Here is a 14,143-nt window from a genome sequence, read left to right as displayed (position 1 = left end):
AGAGAGAGAGAGAGAGAGAGAGAGAGAGAGAGAGAGAGAGGGAGAGAAACATTCTTGAATTGTTCAGGTGATCTGAGCTCACCCAAGCTTTTATAAACAAGAGATTGCATTTGTGAGTGTAAATGTTATTATAAAAGTAATCTAGGAAGTTCCCTGGTTTAGGTGGAAAGTGGATTAGGTACCACCACAAATGACAATTGGTAAGGGACATCCTCTCTCTTGGCTGCCTGTCCCCGCCCTGCTGGTCTGTGAGTCTCCCCACTGCCTCCATCCTGAACACCGCTCCCACACACACTGTGGGGATGAAGGTGACAGTACTGACTGGAGCCCTCTCCAGACCCCAACCCTGCAGCACTACATGCCACACTGCTGACAAGGCTTGTTACAAAATCTAACCTGCAAGAGGGAGCAGGAGAATTAGTTTTGGTGGAAAGGAGACCCTCCCTTCCAGTCAGGCAGACACAGGCATCTGTGGTACTGGATTGGACTGAGAGGCCAGAGCTTAGGGGAACAGGTAGTGTGGTTGCCACCTGATAGGCAGGATTGTATGTCCAGGACCTGCTGGACCTGTGCCCATTAGGGCAAATGTTGTTACTCACATATGACATTCACAGGCAGCTGCTGGTTACTTTATGGCAGGGAAACAGGACTGATGAGACCCTGCCAACCTCCTCTGCACTCTGCCATGATGCAAGGAGGGGTGGGACTGAGGACCAGGTGACATGAGGGTCCAGGGAGACACACCTTTCCTCACATAGTTCTGGTGTAAGCTGTGGGTGCAATGCAACCCTGACAGGAGCTTGCTACTTTGTCTAACTGCTGATGGGCTGTCTTGATTGCTTTAGGTGATGGGGGCCCTGCAAAAAAGAGCCTTTTCCATCACCTGCTGCCCAGGCCAGCTGCTCTGTGGACCTCCAGACACCACCACATAGGTGCCAGCAGTTGTCTCTCATAGAGTACAAACACCAAAGCCCCCCTCAGCAGAGTTAGGCCAAGCCACTCAGTCTCCACTTAATACTGGCTCCCCACTTGAGACTGGATCTCACAAGGTAAGTTTAAAACCAAGGCTTAGAGGTGAAGGATGTGTGGCCATGCCTGCAGCCATGGGAGTGTGGAGAGTGAGGGGTGTCAGCCGCTATGTTCTAAGGGGAGCCTGGGGCAGAAGCAGCCAGACTTCCTTCATGGAGAAGGAGATGACTATCTAGCATTGAGTCTGTTTTTTGAGGCGGGGTGTCGTAGGTGTATTTCCATATCTTCGATAACATAACCTGACAAAGCAACTCAGGGGAGAGAGTTTATTTTGACTCAGAGTTCCAGGGTACAGTCCATCACAGCAGGGAAATCAAGGCAGCAGGTACTTGAAGCCACTGGTCACATCACATTAACGGACAACGGCACAGAGAAACGAATGTGTGAGCATGCTTAGTACATGGCTTGCTTTCCCTGTTCTTAAGCAGCCCAGGGCGGGGCAGAAGAGATGGATCAGCGGTTAGGAGCACTGGCCACTCTTGCAGAGGACCCGGGTTCCAGAACCCACATGGCAGCTAACAGCTGTCTGTAACTCTAGTTCCAGGGGATCTGATGCCTTTTTCTGACCTCCATGGACATTGCATGACATGGGTGCACTTACACATATGCAAGCAATACTCTCATACAAATAAAATAAAAATAATAAAAAATTAAACAATCCAGGAGCCCAAAACCAGGGAATGATGCCACCCGCCTTCAGGCTGGGTCTTCCCACATCAATTAAGGACAGTTCCCCACAGACACGCCCATGGGCCAACCTAATCTAAACAATCTCATGGAGACTCTCTTCGGTGATTCTAGGTGGTATCAGGTTGACCATGAAAACTAGTCATCACACAGAGTCTTACTATGTAGGCTAGGGGGACTTTGAGCTTGCTATCCCCATGTCTCAGCCCCTCGAATCCTGGGATTACAGAGTGTGTACTATCACACCCCACTTCAAGCTGAGTGAGTGATGAAGGATGAGTGGGTGGAGGTTCTGGGCTAGAAAGGGGAAGGCTGGGGAGGGTATCAGAGGATACTGAGGAAATTAGGTGGTGATGACAAAGGAGTGGGGCACAGGCTGGGGAGATAAGGGGGGCCAGAAAGAAATGTTCAGAAACTTGGCAGAGGCGTCAAATGATGACTTCCGGAGTTGATGAACCACAGACTGGAGAGGGCGGGGGATGGGCGTGCAGCCACAGGTGGGATGCATGTGTGTGGTGCCCTAGGTAGATGCCCTCTGAGCTTAGCTGGGCTCTGCCTGAGGAAGCAGTCCCAGCACAGTCTGCCTTCACCAACACCATTGTCTCCAAGCAGGTCAGTCCTGGGAACACTAGGGAGCAGCCACTGGGACTCTGACTCCCTATGTCTGCTGATGGCTAATTGTGGCATCTTTGTTTTTAAGACAGTCTTATGTAGCCCAGGCTAGCTTCAAATTTGCTATGTAGCTGAGGATGGCTGTGAACTCCTCATCCTCACCTCTGTCATCTACCACATGGTGGCTACTAGTCAATATGTGACTCCATTTCCAAGGGATCTGACACCCTTCTCTTGCCTCCGTGGGCATTGTGCAACATGGTTGCACTTAATTTGTGCAGGCAAAACACTCATACACAGAAAATTAAGAAAACTAAAAACATCAAAAAGAGAACATGTAGGCAAATACACAAGGCTGGAGAGGTCATAGATCATAGAGAAAAACCTGCTTTGCCACATCCCTAGACGAATGTATTTTCTTACTTCATTCTAAGTATGTGTCCTTATATATACAGACAAATGTACCTCTCGCCCCTTATCAAAGAAACTTTTTTTTTTTTGCAACATATGGAGACTATTACAGTTTCAGAACTGGTCAAGCACAGAGAATAAGTGTTTGTGAGATGCGTAACTCAAAGTGACACATCTTCAATGCAACCTCTACACATAGGATGAATGCATCTCTCAACTCTCACCAGAGAAGCTTCCTCATATAGCAAACGGAGATTAACACAGAAACCTACAATTGGCTGATGTGCAGAGAGGCTGCAGACTGCTTATCCCAGAATAGGACAGTTATTTCAATGTTGAAATAAAATATCTAGAAGCTTTCTCTGTTACCTAATAAAAACCAGCCCATCCTGTTCCTATTGGCTCTCCTTGGGCCTTGCCCCTGTCCCACTGAGGCTGCCACAGAGCACCTGACTAGCTGGGATGGAGACTATTACATAGTTCCAGAACCAGTCAAAACAGAGAATAAGTGTCTATGAGATGCTTAACCCTAAGTGACACATCTTCAATGCAACCTCTACACATAGGATGAATGCATCTCTCAACTCTCACCAGAGAAGCTTCCTCATATAGCAAACGGAGATTAACACAGAAACCTACAATTGGCTGATGTGCAGAGAGGCTGCAGACTGCTTATCCCAGAATAGGACAGTTATTTCAAACCTCTGCCTCCTAAGGCTCAGGGATAATTGAGGCAGAAAGATTTTAAGAACCAGAGGGGATGGATGACCACAAGCAGTCTTCCAGACTGTTGGTCGGTTACTTAAATGAATTCACAGCAATGGTGATGGCAAGTCCTAGGCAAGATCAAACCACACAAAATCCCAGCCTTGACATGGGAAAGTGGGTAAGAAATCCCAACCCAGACCAAGGAACTTTTGGCAACTGATGGCTGCTGGGAGGGGGACCCTTGGTGGGCCCAGTGGATTGGACCTACACTGAAGGACATTTGGGGACACAAATCAGACTCTTTAAGCCATGTTATAAGATTGTACATTAAATTGGGCAGAGGGCAGTGGGGTGAGGTGCAGATAGGGAAGGGGATCCAAATTATACCATCAAACTATATTGGATGAAAATCACAAAAATTGGGGCTGGAGAGATGGCTTAGCAGTTAAGAGCGCTGACTTCTCTTTCAGAGGACCTGGGTTCGGTTCCCACCACCTACATGGAGGCTAACAACCATCTTGATGCCTTCTTCTGTGTTCCACAGGCATTGCACAACACGGGGTGGATATAAACACATGCAGGCAATACATTCATATACATAAAATAAAAATAATAAACTATATTTTAAGAAAGACTATTAAAAAAGAAAACTGCAAAAGTTCAATAAAAATAAGAGGACATGAGTATGTTTCATTGGTCAAAGGTTAGACTCATCCTAGTTCTGTTTGTAGCTTAGTATTTAACCATTTATATTTGCCCAGCCTAGAGTATAATTGTTTATCTTAATGATGCTAGAAGCTGGCATATGTAGGACTATTTCAACCACCCAACAGCAAGATTTCCTTATCAAAGAGAAACATGACTGTTTTCAGATAATAACGCTTTAATAATTTTAACTTGCAAATTAAAAGTACTTTTGAGCTAAAGTCAAAACTCATCCAAGCCGGGTATGGTAATCTCTAATCCCAGCACTCAGGAGGCAGAGGCAGTGATCTCTGTGAGTTCAAGGCCAGCCTGGTGTACATAGTAAGTTCCAGGCCAGCTGGGGCTACAGGGAGACTCTGTCTCAAAACGACCAAAACAAACAAAGAAACTTTACTACATCTAGCAGTCACCAACTGTAAACACAGTGTGAACTTCCAGCACAGTACATGGTCACATTCTTAAGCAGGCTTTTATGTGTGTGTGTGTGTGTGTGTGTGTGTGTGTGTGTGTGTACATGTGTGCCAGAGGTCAGAGGGTAACACTGGATGTCTTCCTTAGTCCCCTTCCATCCTATTTTTAAAGACAGGGTCTCTCACTGATCAGGCTCACTGATTTGGCCCAGGTGGTTGGCCGATGAGCTGCAGGGATCTGCCTGTCTCCCCTACCACCTCACCCCCAGTGCTGGTGCTGCAGACCTGTGCTATAGCACCTGGCATTTATGCGGGTGTTAGGGATGGAACAGAGGTCCTCCTGTTTGAGCAGCAGGCCCTTTGCCCACTGAGCATCTCCCCAACCCCAGGCTCTTTACATACAGCTCCTCGCTCCAGGCAAAACTGGGTCCCAGGAACATCTATGGAATTTAATTGACTCACAAGACCCCAAAGTCCCATAGGACCGCTGGGATGTTCGTGTTTGCACTGAGGTAGAGGAAGTAAAAACAGGTGAAGGACTTAATTACTATTATTTTTAAAGGCATGTTCATTTAAATAAACTTTCAATCCCACCAGGCAGTGGCTGGCCCTTCATACTCGCAAGGTGGGCTCAGTCACATATGAGACAAATTTCTTTCTGTTTTGGTATAATTTATCTTCCCTGCTTTGCCATGGTAAGTAGCAGAGTTTACCTCAGTCCTGAGTAGTCAGTCTGCGGACATCAGCATAGACCTGCCTCACTCAAAACACCAAGTCCAACGTGCTGGCCTCTGGAGACTAGGGTATAGGACACGCAAAACTTTGGCCAGCTCTGAGAACCCCCAAAACATTGGGCTCCCCTAAAGTTTCAGTCATCTCAGTAGCGAGCTTCTTGCTGCTCTCACTTTCAACTCTAGGCACCACATCCCCCAAATAAGAACGCAAATGGCTTAATAGGGCAAATCTGGGGGTTTGTGATAAATAAGTAACACGTGAGTGGTCCAACGCCGTCAAGCTTGGCTGTCCTTCTTGGGTGTGATAATTTCCTATACGCCAACCCCCCTGTCAGCATGTCCACTTTAAAATATTACAGGTGGAAATAATGAAAAATTGCCAGCATCTCGCCACCACCTTTTGATTAATGAGTCGTTCCTTAGAGATGGATCGGTTTGTTTGATTTTGTTACCTGGAGTGACTGATGGCTGTTTTAAAAAATACTTAGCTGTAGAGTTGTCCTACATGAGATAATTTTCATACGCCTTGTGTAGCCTCGTCCAGAATAATTGGACTTTATTGCCTGCCTTCCATGCATGAACTGAAGTTCCCTGGAGAAGCTAGCAGCAGATCGGCTGCTGTGTGCACAGAAAGGCACCGACCAGATGGCCAGCCCACGTTGTAGTGACATTTCCCATTTCCCGTCCATTACTCACCAATGGAAAATAATGTGACGTGAATTCCCCATTTTGAATAATATGTGGTTATATCTTTGCGGTGCCTGCACTAAAGATAAATGACTTATCATGTAGCAATTTCTAAGTCACCAGGGAGAAAATAGGAGAAACAGCAGGTCACCATGCTTGGCAGGAAAGGGGGATCGTCACTGTTAAGGCATTCACCATGACATTTAAATTTAATTTCCTAATTTTGATTTCTTTCCTTATTATTCTGTTGCTCAGGGGAAAAAATTTTTGGCTGCTTAAGACATTTGAGCTCTGGTTTTAGGAGGAATTCTCCTTGGACACTATAATTTTGGTTATGTCGTCTGGTTGTCCCACTATTCTGATAGAGAAATGAGGTGCTAAATGCTAGTTGTTTTGTTTTCTTAAGGTCCAATTTTATATTCTACCTGGATTCAAATGAAGTTCTATTTAGAAGTCTTTACTTTTTACTTTAAAACTTTTAAAAATAGTAGTTAATGGGCCTGGAAAGATGGCTCAGTGGTTATGAGCACTGGCTACTCTTGCAGAGGATCAAAGTTTGGATTCCAGCACCCACAAGTAGGCTAACAAGTTAACAACTGTTAACTTCAGTTCTGGGGGACATGATGCCCTCTTCTGGCCTCTGAAGGCACTGCACAAATGTGGTGCACTTACATATATGCAGGCAAAACACTCATACACATGAACTAAAAATAAACAAATCAAAATAGTACATAATACTCTTCAGCATTTGACACCTTTATTTTTCTATTTCCCTTTTTAAGATTTACTTGTTTTTACTTTATAGATATGAATGTTTTGCCTGCATATATGTGCATACACCACATGCATGTAGTGTCCACAGAGGCCAGAAGAGGTTGTCAAACCCCCTAAAGACTTGGGAGCTGCCAAGTGGGTGCTGGGAACCAAACCTGGATCCTCTGCAAGAGCAACAAGTGCTTATAACCACTGAGCCATTTCTCCAGCCCATCTATTTCCCTTTTGATCAGGGAACTTGGTGGTAACTAGTTTTTAGTTATCCACTCATTTTAATTATTGTTAGAGAAAAGTGAATAATAACATTATTCATAGAGATGGACACTTGCAATTCACATTTAGCCAGCCCTTACCATGTGCCTGGCAATCAGAGCATCACATGCTTCCTGTCATTGGTAACTGCTGGTCTGTGGGACCAATGCATGTCAGAAAGTGGAAGGTATTACGTTCCACTGCCTAATCAGGAGCTGAATCCACATAATTCCAAATTGTTAACCTCTGTGTATTGGGGCTAGGAAATTCTTCTTTCTGGAAAGTTCCAGTCTTTTCCTTCTCAGAAAGAAGACAATGCAGTTGCTTCATTTCCCACAGGCCTGAAGGTGTATTCTCACAGGAGGGTATGGCTGAGGAGCTGGGCTGGGGGTCTTTGCCTCCGCCAGCCTACAGGAATCAGAGTTTCGAGAGTGCTCCATCTACACGGAGAGCACCTGCCCAGTCTTGGAGGCAAGTGATTCACCCTAGGCCCTACACTGGCTGATGATAAATTACTTGTGTTTAGTGAAAGAATGTGTGGGTGAGAGTCAGCAGAAGATTCAAGATCTCGTGGAAAGTTCTTAAAAAAAGGGACTAGAATGTTCTAGAAATTGCTTCCAGAAGGTTCTGGAAATGTGTTCCTTTCTCTTCATCTCTACCAGAGTCTGCTGCAGAGTGAACTGCATGGCTCTCTGTCCTCCAAGCTAAGGAGAACCCAAGCCCAGCCATGGCAGACAGCACCTAGTGTGGAACCTGAGCAAGGGTGACCTGCTCTGGATTAGTAACTCAAACCTTTCACATACTCATTTGTATTTGACTAGACAGCTATTTTGGCTTCAAAGAAATGTTTCCTCCTCAGTAGAATTACAAATAAGTTGAGCAGAAAGCTACAGACAAGTCCTATTAATCATGTTTGAAAGGATGTATCTTTCATACAGAAAATTTTCTTCAGTCTGTAAACCTTTCCCCCATCAAAACTCACCCAGTGGTGGTTTTCAATACAGGGGAAGTCCATAGCTTGACATCTTACCTGCCTCTCCGGCAGGTGAAAAAGTCAAATCCTTAACCTGTATCTGTGCCCTTTACATGCCAGTCTTCCCCAGTAACATGTGTCACACTCTGAGGCAAAAACTCCTACAGAAATGGTTTATAGTATGTTCCTGTAACCCTTATTTGCATTTGCTAGTTAAAAACAATTAGTGTCAGGGCTAGAGTGATGGCTCAGTGGTTAAGAATGCTTCCTGCTCTCACAGAGGATCTGGGTTCAATTCCCAGCGTCCACGTCAGGCAACTCACAACTGCCTGGGACTCCAGCTCCAAGGGATCTGACGCCCTCTTCTGGCCTCCATGGATACCTGCACACATATACACATGGTATATATGCACATAAATAAAAATAATAACAAAAATTAAAAAATTATCATCCAACCCATGGAATAAAAGCTATGGATATTTTCCCATATTTTCTTTGGTTTTTGTATTTGTTAGTCTACTAAAATCAGCAATATCTGACATAAGAAGGAGGGAAGGAACCCTCATGGGCAGGGCTGTCCCCCCTGCGACACTTTTAAGATGATGCTAACGTCATAGTCTCTGACACTAAGCAGATTTCTGGGTGATGGGTTTTCACTGGGCAATTAACAAGGCTGGTATTTCCAGAATTAGTTTATGTGACCCCCTGCATTTCAGTTAAAGATTAAATCTTTGCATCAAATTTTTTAGCTCAAAGGCAGGTTTGGAAGGGATAGGGAATATTTGCTTTACTTTTAACAAAACAAACCTTGTAGATCGAGTTTGGTTTATTTTTAACAGGAGCAGAAGCACTGTGGGAAACTGGTTTCACAGATCCATTTCAGCCAGACTGTGTTCCACGAATGAAGAAGCAGCTTCAAGTTTCCCAACTAAAGGAGGAGTGTGTCTGGGTAGGGAGGGGGAGCCCTGAGGGACGATGCCCCCTGCACAGCGATCCTGGCCTCAAGCTGGTCTGCCACAGCAGTCCTGCTTCCTCCCTGTTTGTGCCTGTGTTTCCTTAGACAATCTCACATGCCCCTCCTCGGGGGGTTCGCTGGTGTTAGTAAACACCTACTATATGCTGGGCACAAGGCCATGGTGCACAATGGACCAATGCACATAGGTGGGGTTTCCTCTGCACAGAGGCAGGCTGGTAGAAGAGATGGGTTTAGACACAAGTAGAATCAGGGAAGGCCTTGTGTTACTGAAAGAGTAACTCAGAGAGAGCCAAGCATCAAGGGGAGGGTGAGAAGATGGTAGGAATGGTCTGTCCGTCTGAAGAGGTCAAGGGCAAAGCGGGCTTGGAAATGGACACATAGAGGCAGTGAGAAGTTCTGGCATTTCAGATGTACCCAGAGAGGGGCTGTCTAGAAAGGAGCTGGCATGATCTTCAAACAGCTCAGTGAAAGAAGGGCCTATCTGTAAACTCAGAGAGAATACTCTGCCACAGGCTGCTGAGTGAATTTATTAAAAAGGAAGTTTGTGATAGACTTTGCGTTCGATAAACACTGAAAAAAGTATGTAAATGGATATGCATAAGAGTGTATAAATGTTTTTTCTTTTCTTAGTGGTGCTGGGATTGAACTCAGGGACTCACATATGCTAGGCCAGCATTCTGCCACTGAGCCACATCTTTAGTCCTGTAATTACATTTTGAAAGACCTCCATGTACATACCCAGAGCAATAACTGTCTACAGGATGATACAGGAAAGAAGTAGGATTAGAGGCCAAAGATTTTCTGTAATGTTTACTTTACATATATGCACATATGTGTATGTATGCATGTAAGAATGTATGTATGTATTTTGCAGTACAGAGGATAAAACCAAAGTCCTCTCATGTGTTAAGCACATGTTTTACCACTATATTATACCTTCAGCCCTTGCAATGTTTTTTTTTAAATTAAGGAGCATATATTCAATATTATTTAGACAATTTAAAAAATCAAATGTATTTTTCATGTTAATATGTGAGCATATTTTATTTAATATGTAAGCACATTGTTATGTCTGTGTGTGACTTGTCTGGTATTTCAAAGTCATATGGATTCTGGAAAAGCAGGATTATTGATCTGTAAAAGCTGGAGTCAACCCACTTGAATTTCTGTATGTTACAAATGAGGGAACATGACTTTTCATGGTCTTTTTGTTGACGTAGAAAGAAAGAAATAAAATAGTTCATGGGACAGTCATATGAGCCTTAAGTTTCCCTGGAAACTAAGAAAAATTGCAATAAAAATCTTTTTTCCCCCAACAAAATTCAGCTAGACTGGTGGCTAAATCCCAGCTTCTCAGACCCTGGGGTCCAGGAATTGGAGATGTGACATACTGCTCCCGGCTCTGTCCCAATTCCTCTAACCCCTGTCTCAAAAAGTCAAAGAACCATCCTGGAAACACATCTCAGAGGCAGGTCTACCCTGCCGTAAACTCCGCTGGAGTGTGACATACTAGAAGGAGTAGCCAGTTGGCAGTCACAATATTTACTTCCACTGAGAAGCCCCACTTGACTTTGGCACAAATCAATTTCTGGCACTAGGGAGTTTCCAAGCCCTCAGGAAATACTGTTACTACACAGGGATAAGACTTTTTATGTGAGGATAGACTTCTAGGCTTAAAACATGTGCTTCTTAGCAGGGCCTGGTGGCACAGACCTGTAATCCCAGCTACTGGGGAGTCTGAATCAGGAGGATGGGATGTTCAAGGCCAGCCTGGACTATGGTATGAGACCCTGTAAAAAGTAAAAAAGAGGGCTGGGTATGTATACAGGTCACTGGTTACCATGTGTGAAAGCTACCTGTGGGTTCAATGCCCAGACACACACACACACACACATACACACACACACACACACACACACACACACACACACACACACACGAGAAAAGCCTTCTAATTAGAGTCTCTCAGGACCTTTAATAAGAAACCTGGTTAGGACCAGCGAGATGGATCATTGGATAAAGGCATTTGCTGCCAAACCTGAAAACCTGAGTTTGAACCACAAGACCCATCTGGTAGAAGGAGAGAACCAAGTCCTGCAAATTTTCCTCTGACCTCCACACATGAAGTACAGCACACACACACACACACACACACACACACACACACACACACACACGCACAATCACATACACATATATTTACAGTAAAAATACAGAAACAGCTAAAAGAAAGCTGGTTAAACACAATAAAAAGAAAGGCCAGGACTTCTTTGGAGAATGTGACAAGAAAAGAAAATATTTAAATTATGATTAGAACTACATCTGTCTAGAGATAAAAAGGATTTTCTCCCTTTAAATATCCACAGCTGGCTCTGTATAAAGTTATAAAGTTACTGTGTTACCAAATGACTCAACTGTGTGGAAGATTGACATCCTGTATCTACATCCTGCGGGCTGTGTGATGGAGGTTTATTTCACTGGTACCGAGAACCTTGCACTCGTATCATCTGTAGTGCCGTCTCTGAGAACCTCAGTCATAAAACAAGTAAATTCAGCACGCCCTGCCATTCCAGGGCATAATGAGCAATCTATCGAAAGCCCGTTTGGAGCTGGGGCAAAGCCGAAAGGCCTAGCTCAGGAGGCACTGCAGATCTGGATGCATCTTCCCTGGGTAAGTGTGGGAAGAGCTGCTAGGGTCAGGGTTCACCTCTGCAGAGGAGGGACAGCACAGGCCAGGCTCAAGCCGCGGCTCGGAAGGAGCTGCAGTGCTGTGCTCCTTGGGCTCTGTTCTAGCTTTCTCTCTGTTGCTGTGTTAAAACACTCAGACCAAAAGCAATTTAGGGGAGGGAAGGGCTTATTTTGCTGACACATCCAGGTCACATCATCACTGAGGGAAGTCAGGGCAGGAATTCAAACAGGAACCTGAAGTAGAAACCATGGGGGAGTGCTGTGTGCTGGCTCACTAGAAGGCTCATGCTTACCTAGCTTATTTTAATTTTAGTTTTTTATTGAATTTCTGCAATCTTCAGACAATATAATTTGAATGGTATTTAGATTCCCTCCCCTATCCATACATCCTTTTATTGCTCCCCACCCAATTTAATGTACTCTATAATATCTATAATAAGGCCTATAGAGTCTAATTTGTGTCCCCAAATGTCCTTTAGTGTGGGTCCATCCATTGGAGCCTGGGTAACCTGCCAAGAGTACTGTCCTTGAAAGAGACTGTCTCTGCCCCTCCCAGCAGCCATCAGTTGCTGGTTTCCTTAGGTGGGTTGGAGCTTCTTACCACTTCCTCAGGCCTGTGCTGGAATTAGCTAGTTTTCTTCTACAGCTCAGGCCACAGTGGGCTGGACCCTCCTACATCAAGTAACAGTCAAGACAATTCTCCTTCAGGCATGCACATGGTCCAGTCTGATCTGGGAAATCCCTCCATAGACATTCCCTTCTCAGGTGACTCCGGCTGTGTCAAGCTGACAAAGCTAACTACAGCAGCTGTCAGGTAGGTAAGACCTTCAGGGCAGGACTCACTATAGCCCACTCACCCATCCTTGAGTGCCTCTGTAAGCCAAATACTCCCCATGCTTAAGGATGTTCCAGTTACCATGGCTACAGTCATAGTCCCCGCTTGGAGTCTAGTGTGAAGAGCTAAAGTGATTGGCAGAGTCTTAAAGGTGACAGTTGGTAGGGTGGAGGGCAGCAGGAGATAACATGAGTGAGTCCCTGGGTTCCACCTCCAGCTCAGAGAGAAAAGTAAAATATGGATGACAAGACTGAGCAAGAGAAAGTGGGCAAACACAAGGGGCAGCCGTAGTACCGTGGTGAGATATTTCAGCCAAGGGCCAGAACAGGACATAGGAAAATAGCAATAGCTTGATTTACTGGAGTGAAGTGTTATTTTGCAAAACACTTCTATGTGTGTGGACTGATAATATAGCTTAGTGGGTAGAGTGCTTGCCTAGCATGAGGGAAGCTCTGAGTTCAATCCCCAGGACCACATAAACTGGGCGTGGTGCTGCATGCCTATAATCTTAGCACTCAGGAGATAAGAGCCAAGAGGATCAGAAGTTCAAGGTCATCCTCAGCTACATAGTGAGTTCCAGGCTAGTCTGAGATACATTGAGACTCTGTTTCCAAAGACAAAACCAAAAAACCCAAAACTTTCATTTGATTAATGACAAGAAATAACTTTAAAGGCATTATCCTTGCTTTCTAGGGATCTAGGGTGGCGTAGCATCTGGGAAAACTGGGTGGGACACAGGAAGATGGCAAGATGTACCTGCATAGAGACTCCCTGCGGCAGCAAGGCCAGGCCATGAAGGTCAGAGCTCTAGCAGGTCTGGAATGATGAAAACATCTGGCTCTCGACTACTTCTAGCAGCATCTTCAGCATGGTGGAGGCCAGAGAACCTTCGGGTACCTCTGCACCACACTCACTGTGCTTGGAGAGAAGCCAGGTGTCCACATCACACCACTATCCCAGCATGATGGCACACAGCCTTCCACACAGCGAGAGCCTGGCCTGACCCCCTCCCACATCTCACACCAGCAAGTAGCCCCTCAGTCACCCGCTATCTACAGTCTTATGCCCTCTGGGTCCTCTTCTGCCCTTGCCCACATACCCTGGATGGGTGCTGGTCTCAGGCTGCATAAAGGGGCTTCATCTTAGCCCCCAATGTTCAGTATGACAGCATGATCTTCAAATGAGCTGCCACAGCCTTCCAGCAAAGCACAGGGAAATTTGGTCATTATCAATTTCATCATCAAAAGCCAAAAGGACAGTGGTGAGCCATGGATCGTATTGAATGGTTTATGTAGAATGAAAGGATGGAAGGAAATGACAGCCTATATCCAAAAGTGGGACAAGAGTTAAGTAAATTATAGAGCATTGATTCCATGGAAATTCACTTACTGTTTTAGAAAAAGACTTTAGGGATGGGGGTATAACACACTTGGTAGAGGACCTGCCTTACGTGTACCAAGCCCTAGATTTGATCCCTAGCATTGCGTACACTGGGCATGGTAGTGCATGCCTGTAATCTCAATTTGGGAGATAGAGGGAGGAGGATCAGGAGATTGAGGTCATCCTCAGCTACATAGGGAGTTGGAGGCCAGCTTGGGCTATATGAGACCCTGTCTCAAAAAATAAATGGATCGATGGATGGATGCATGGATGGATAGATAG

This window comes from Nannospalax galili, unplaced genomic scaffold (assembly GCF_000622305.1).
Source record: "Nannospalax galili isolate Female #2095 unplaced genomic scaffold, S.galili_v1.0 scaffold136, whole genome shotgun sequence".
NCBI classification, from domain to species: domain Eukaryota; kingdom Metazoa; phylum Chordata; class Mammalia; order Rodentia; family Spalacidae; genus Nannospalax; species Nannospalax galili.
Note: the sequence above shows the minus strand (reverse complement) of the source record.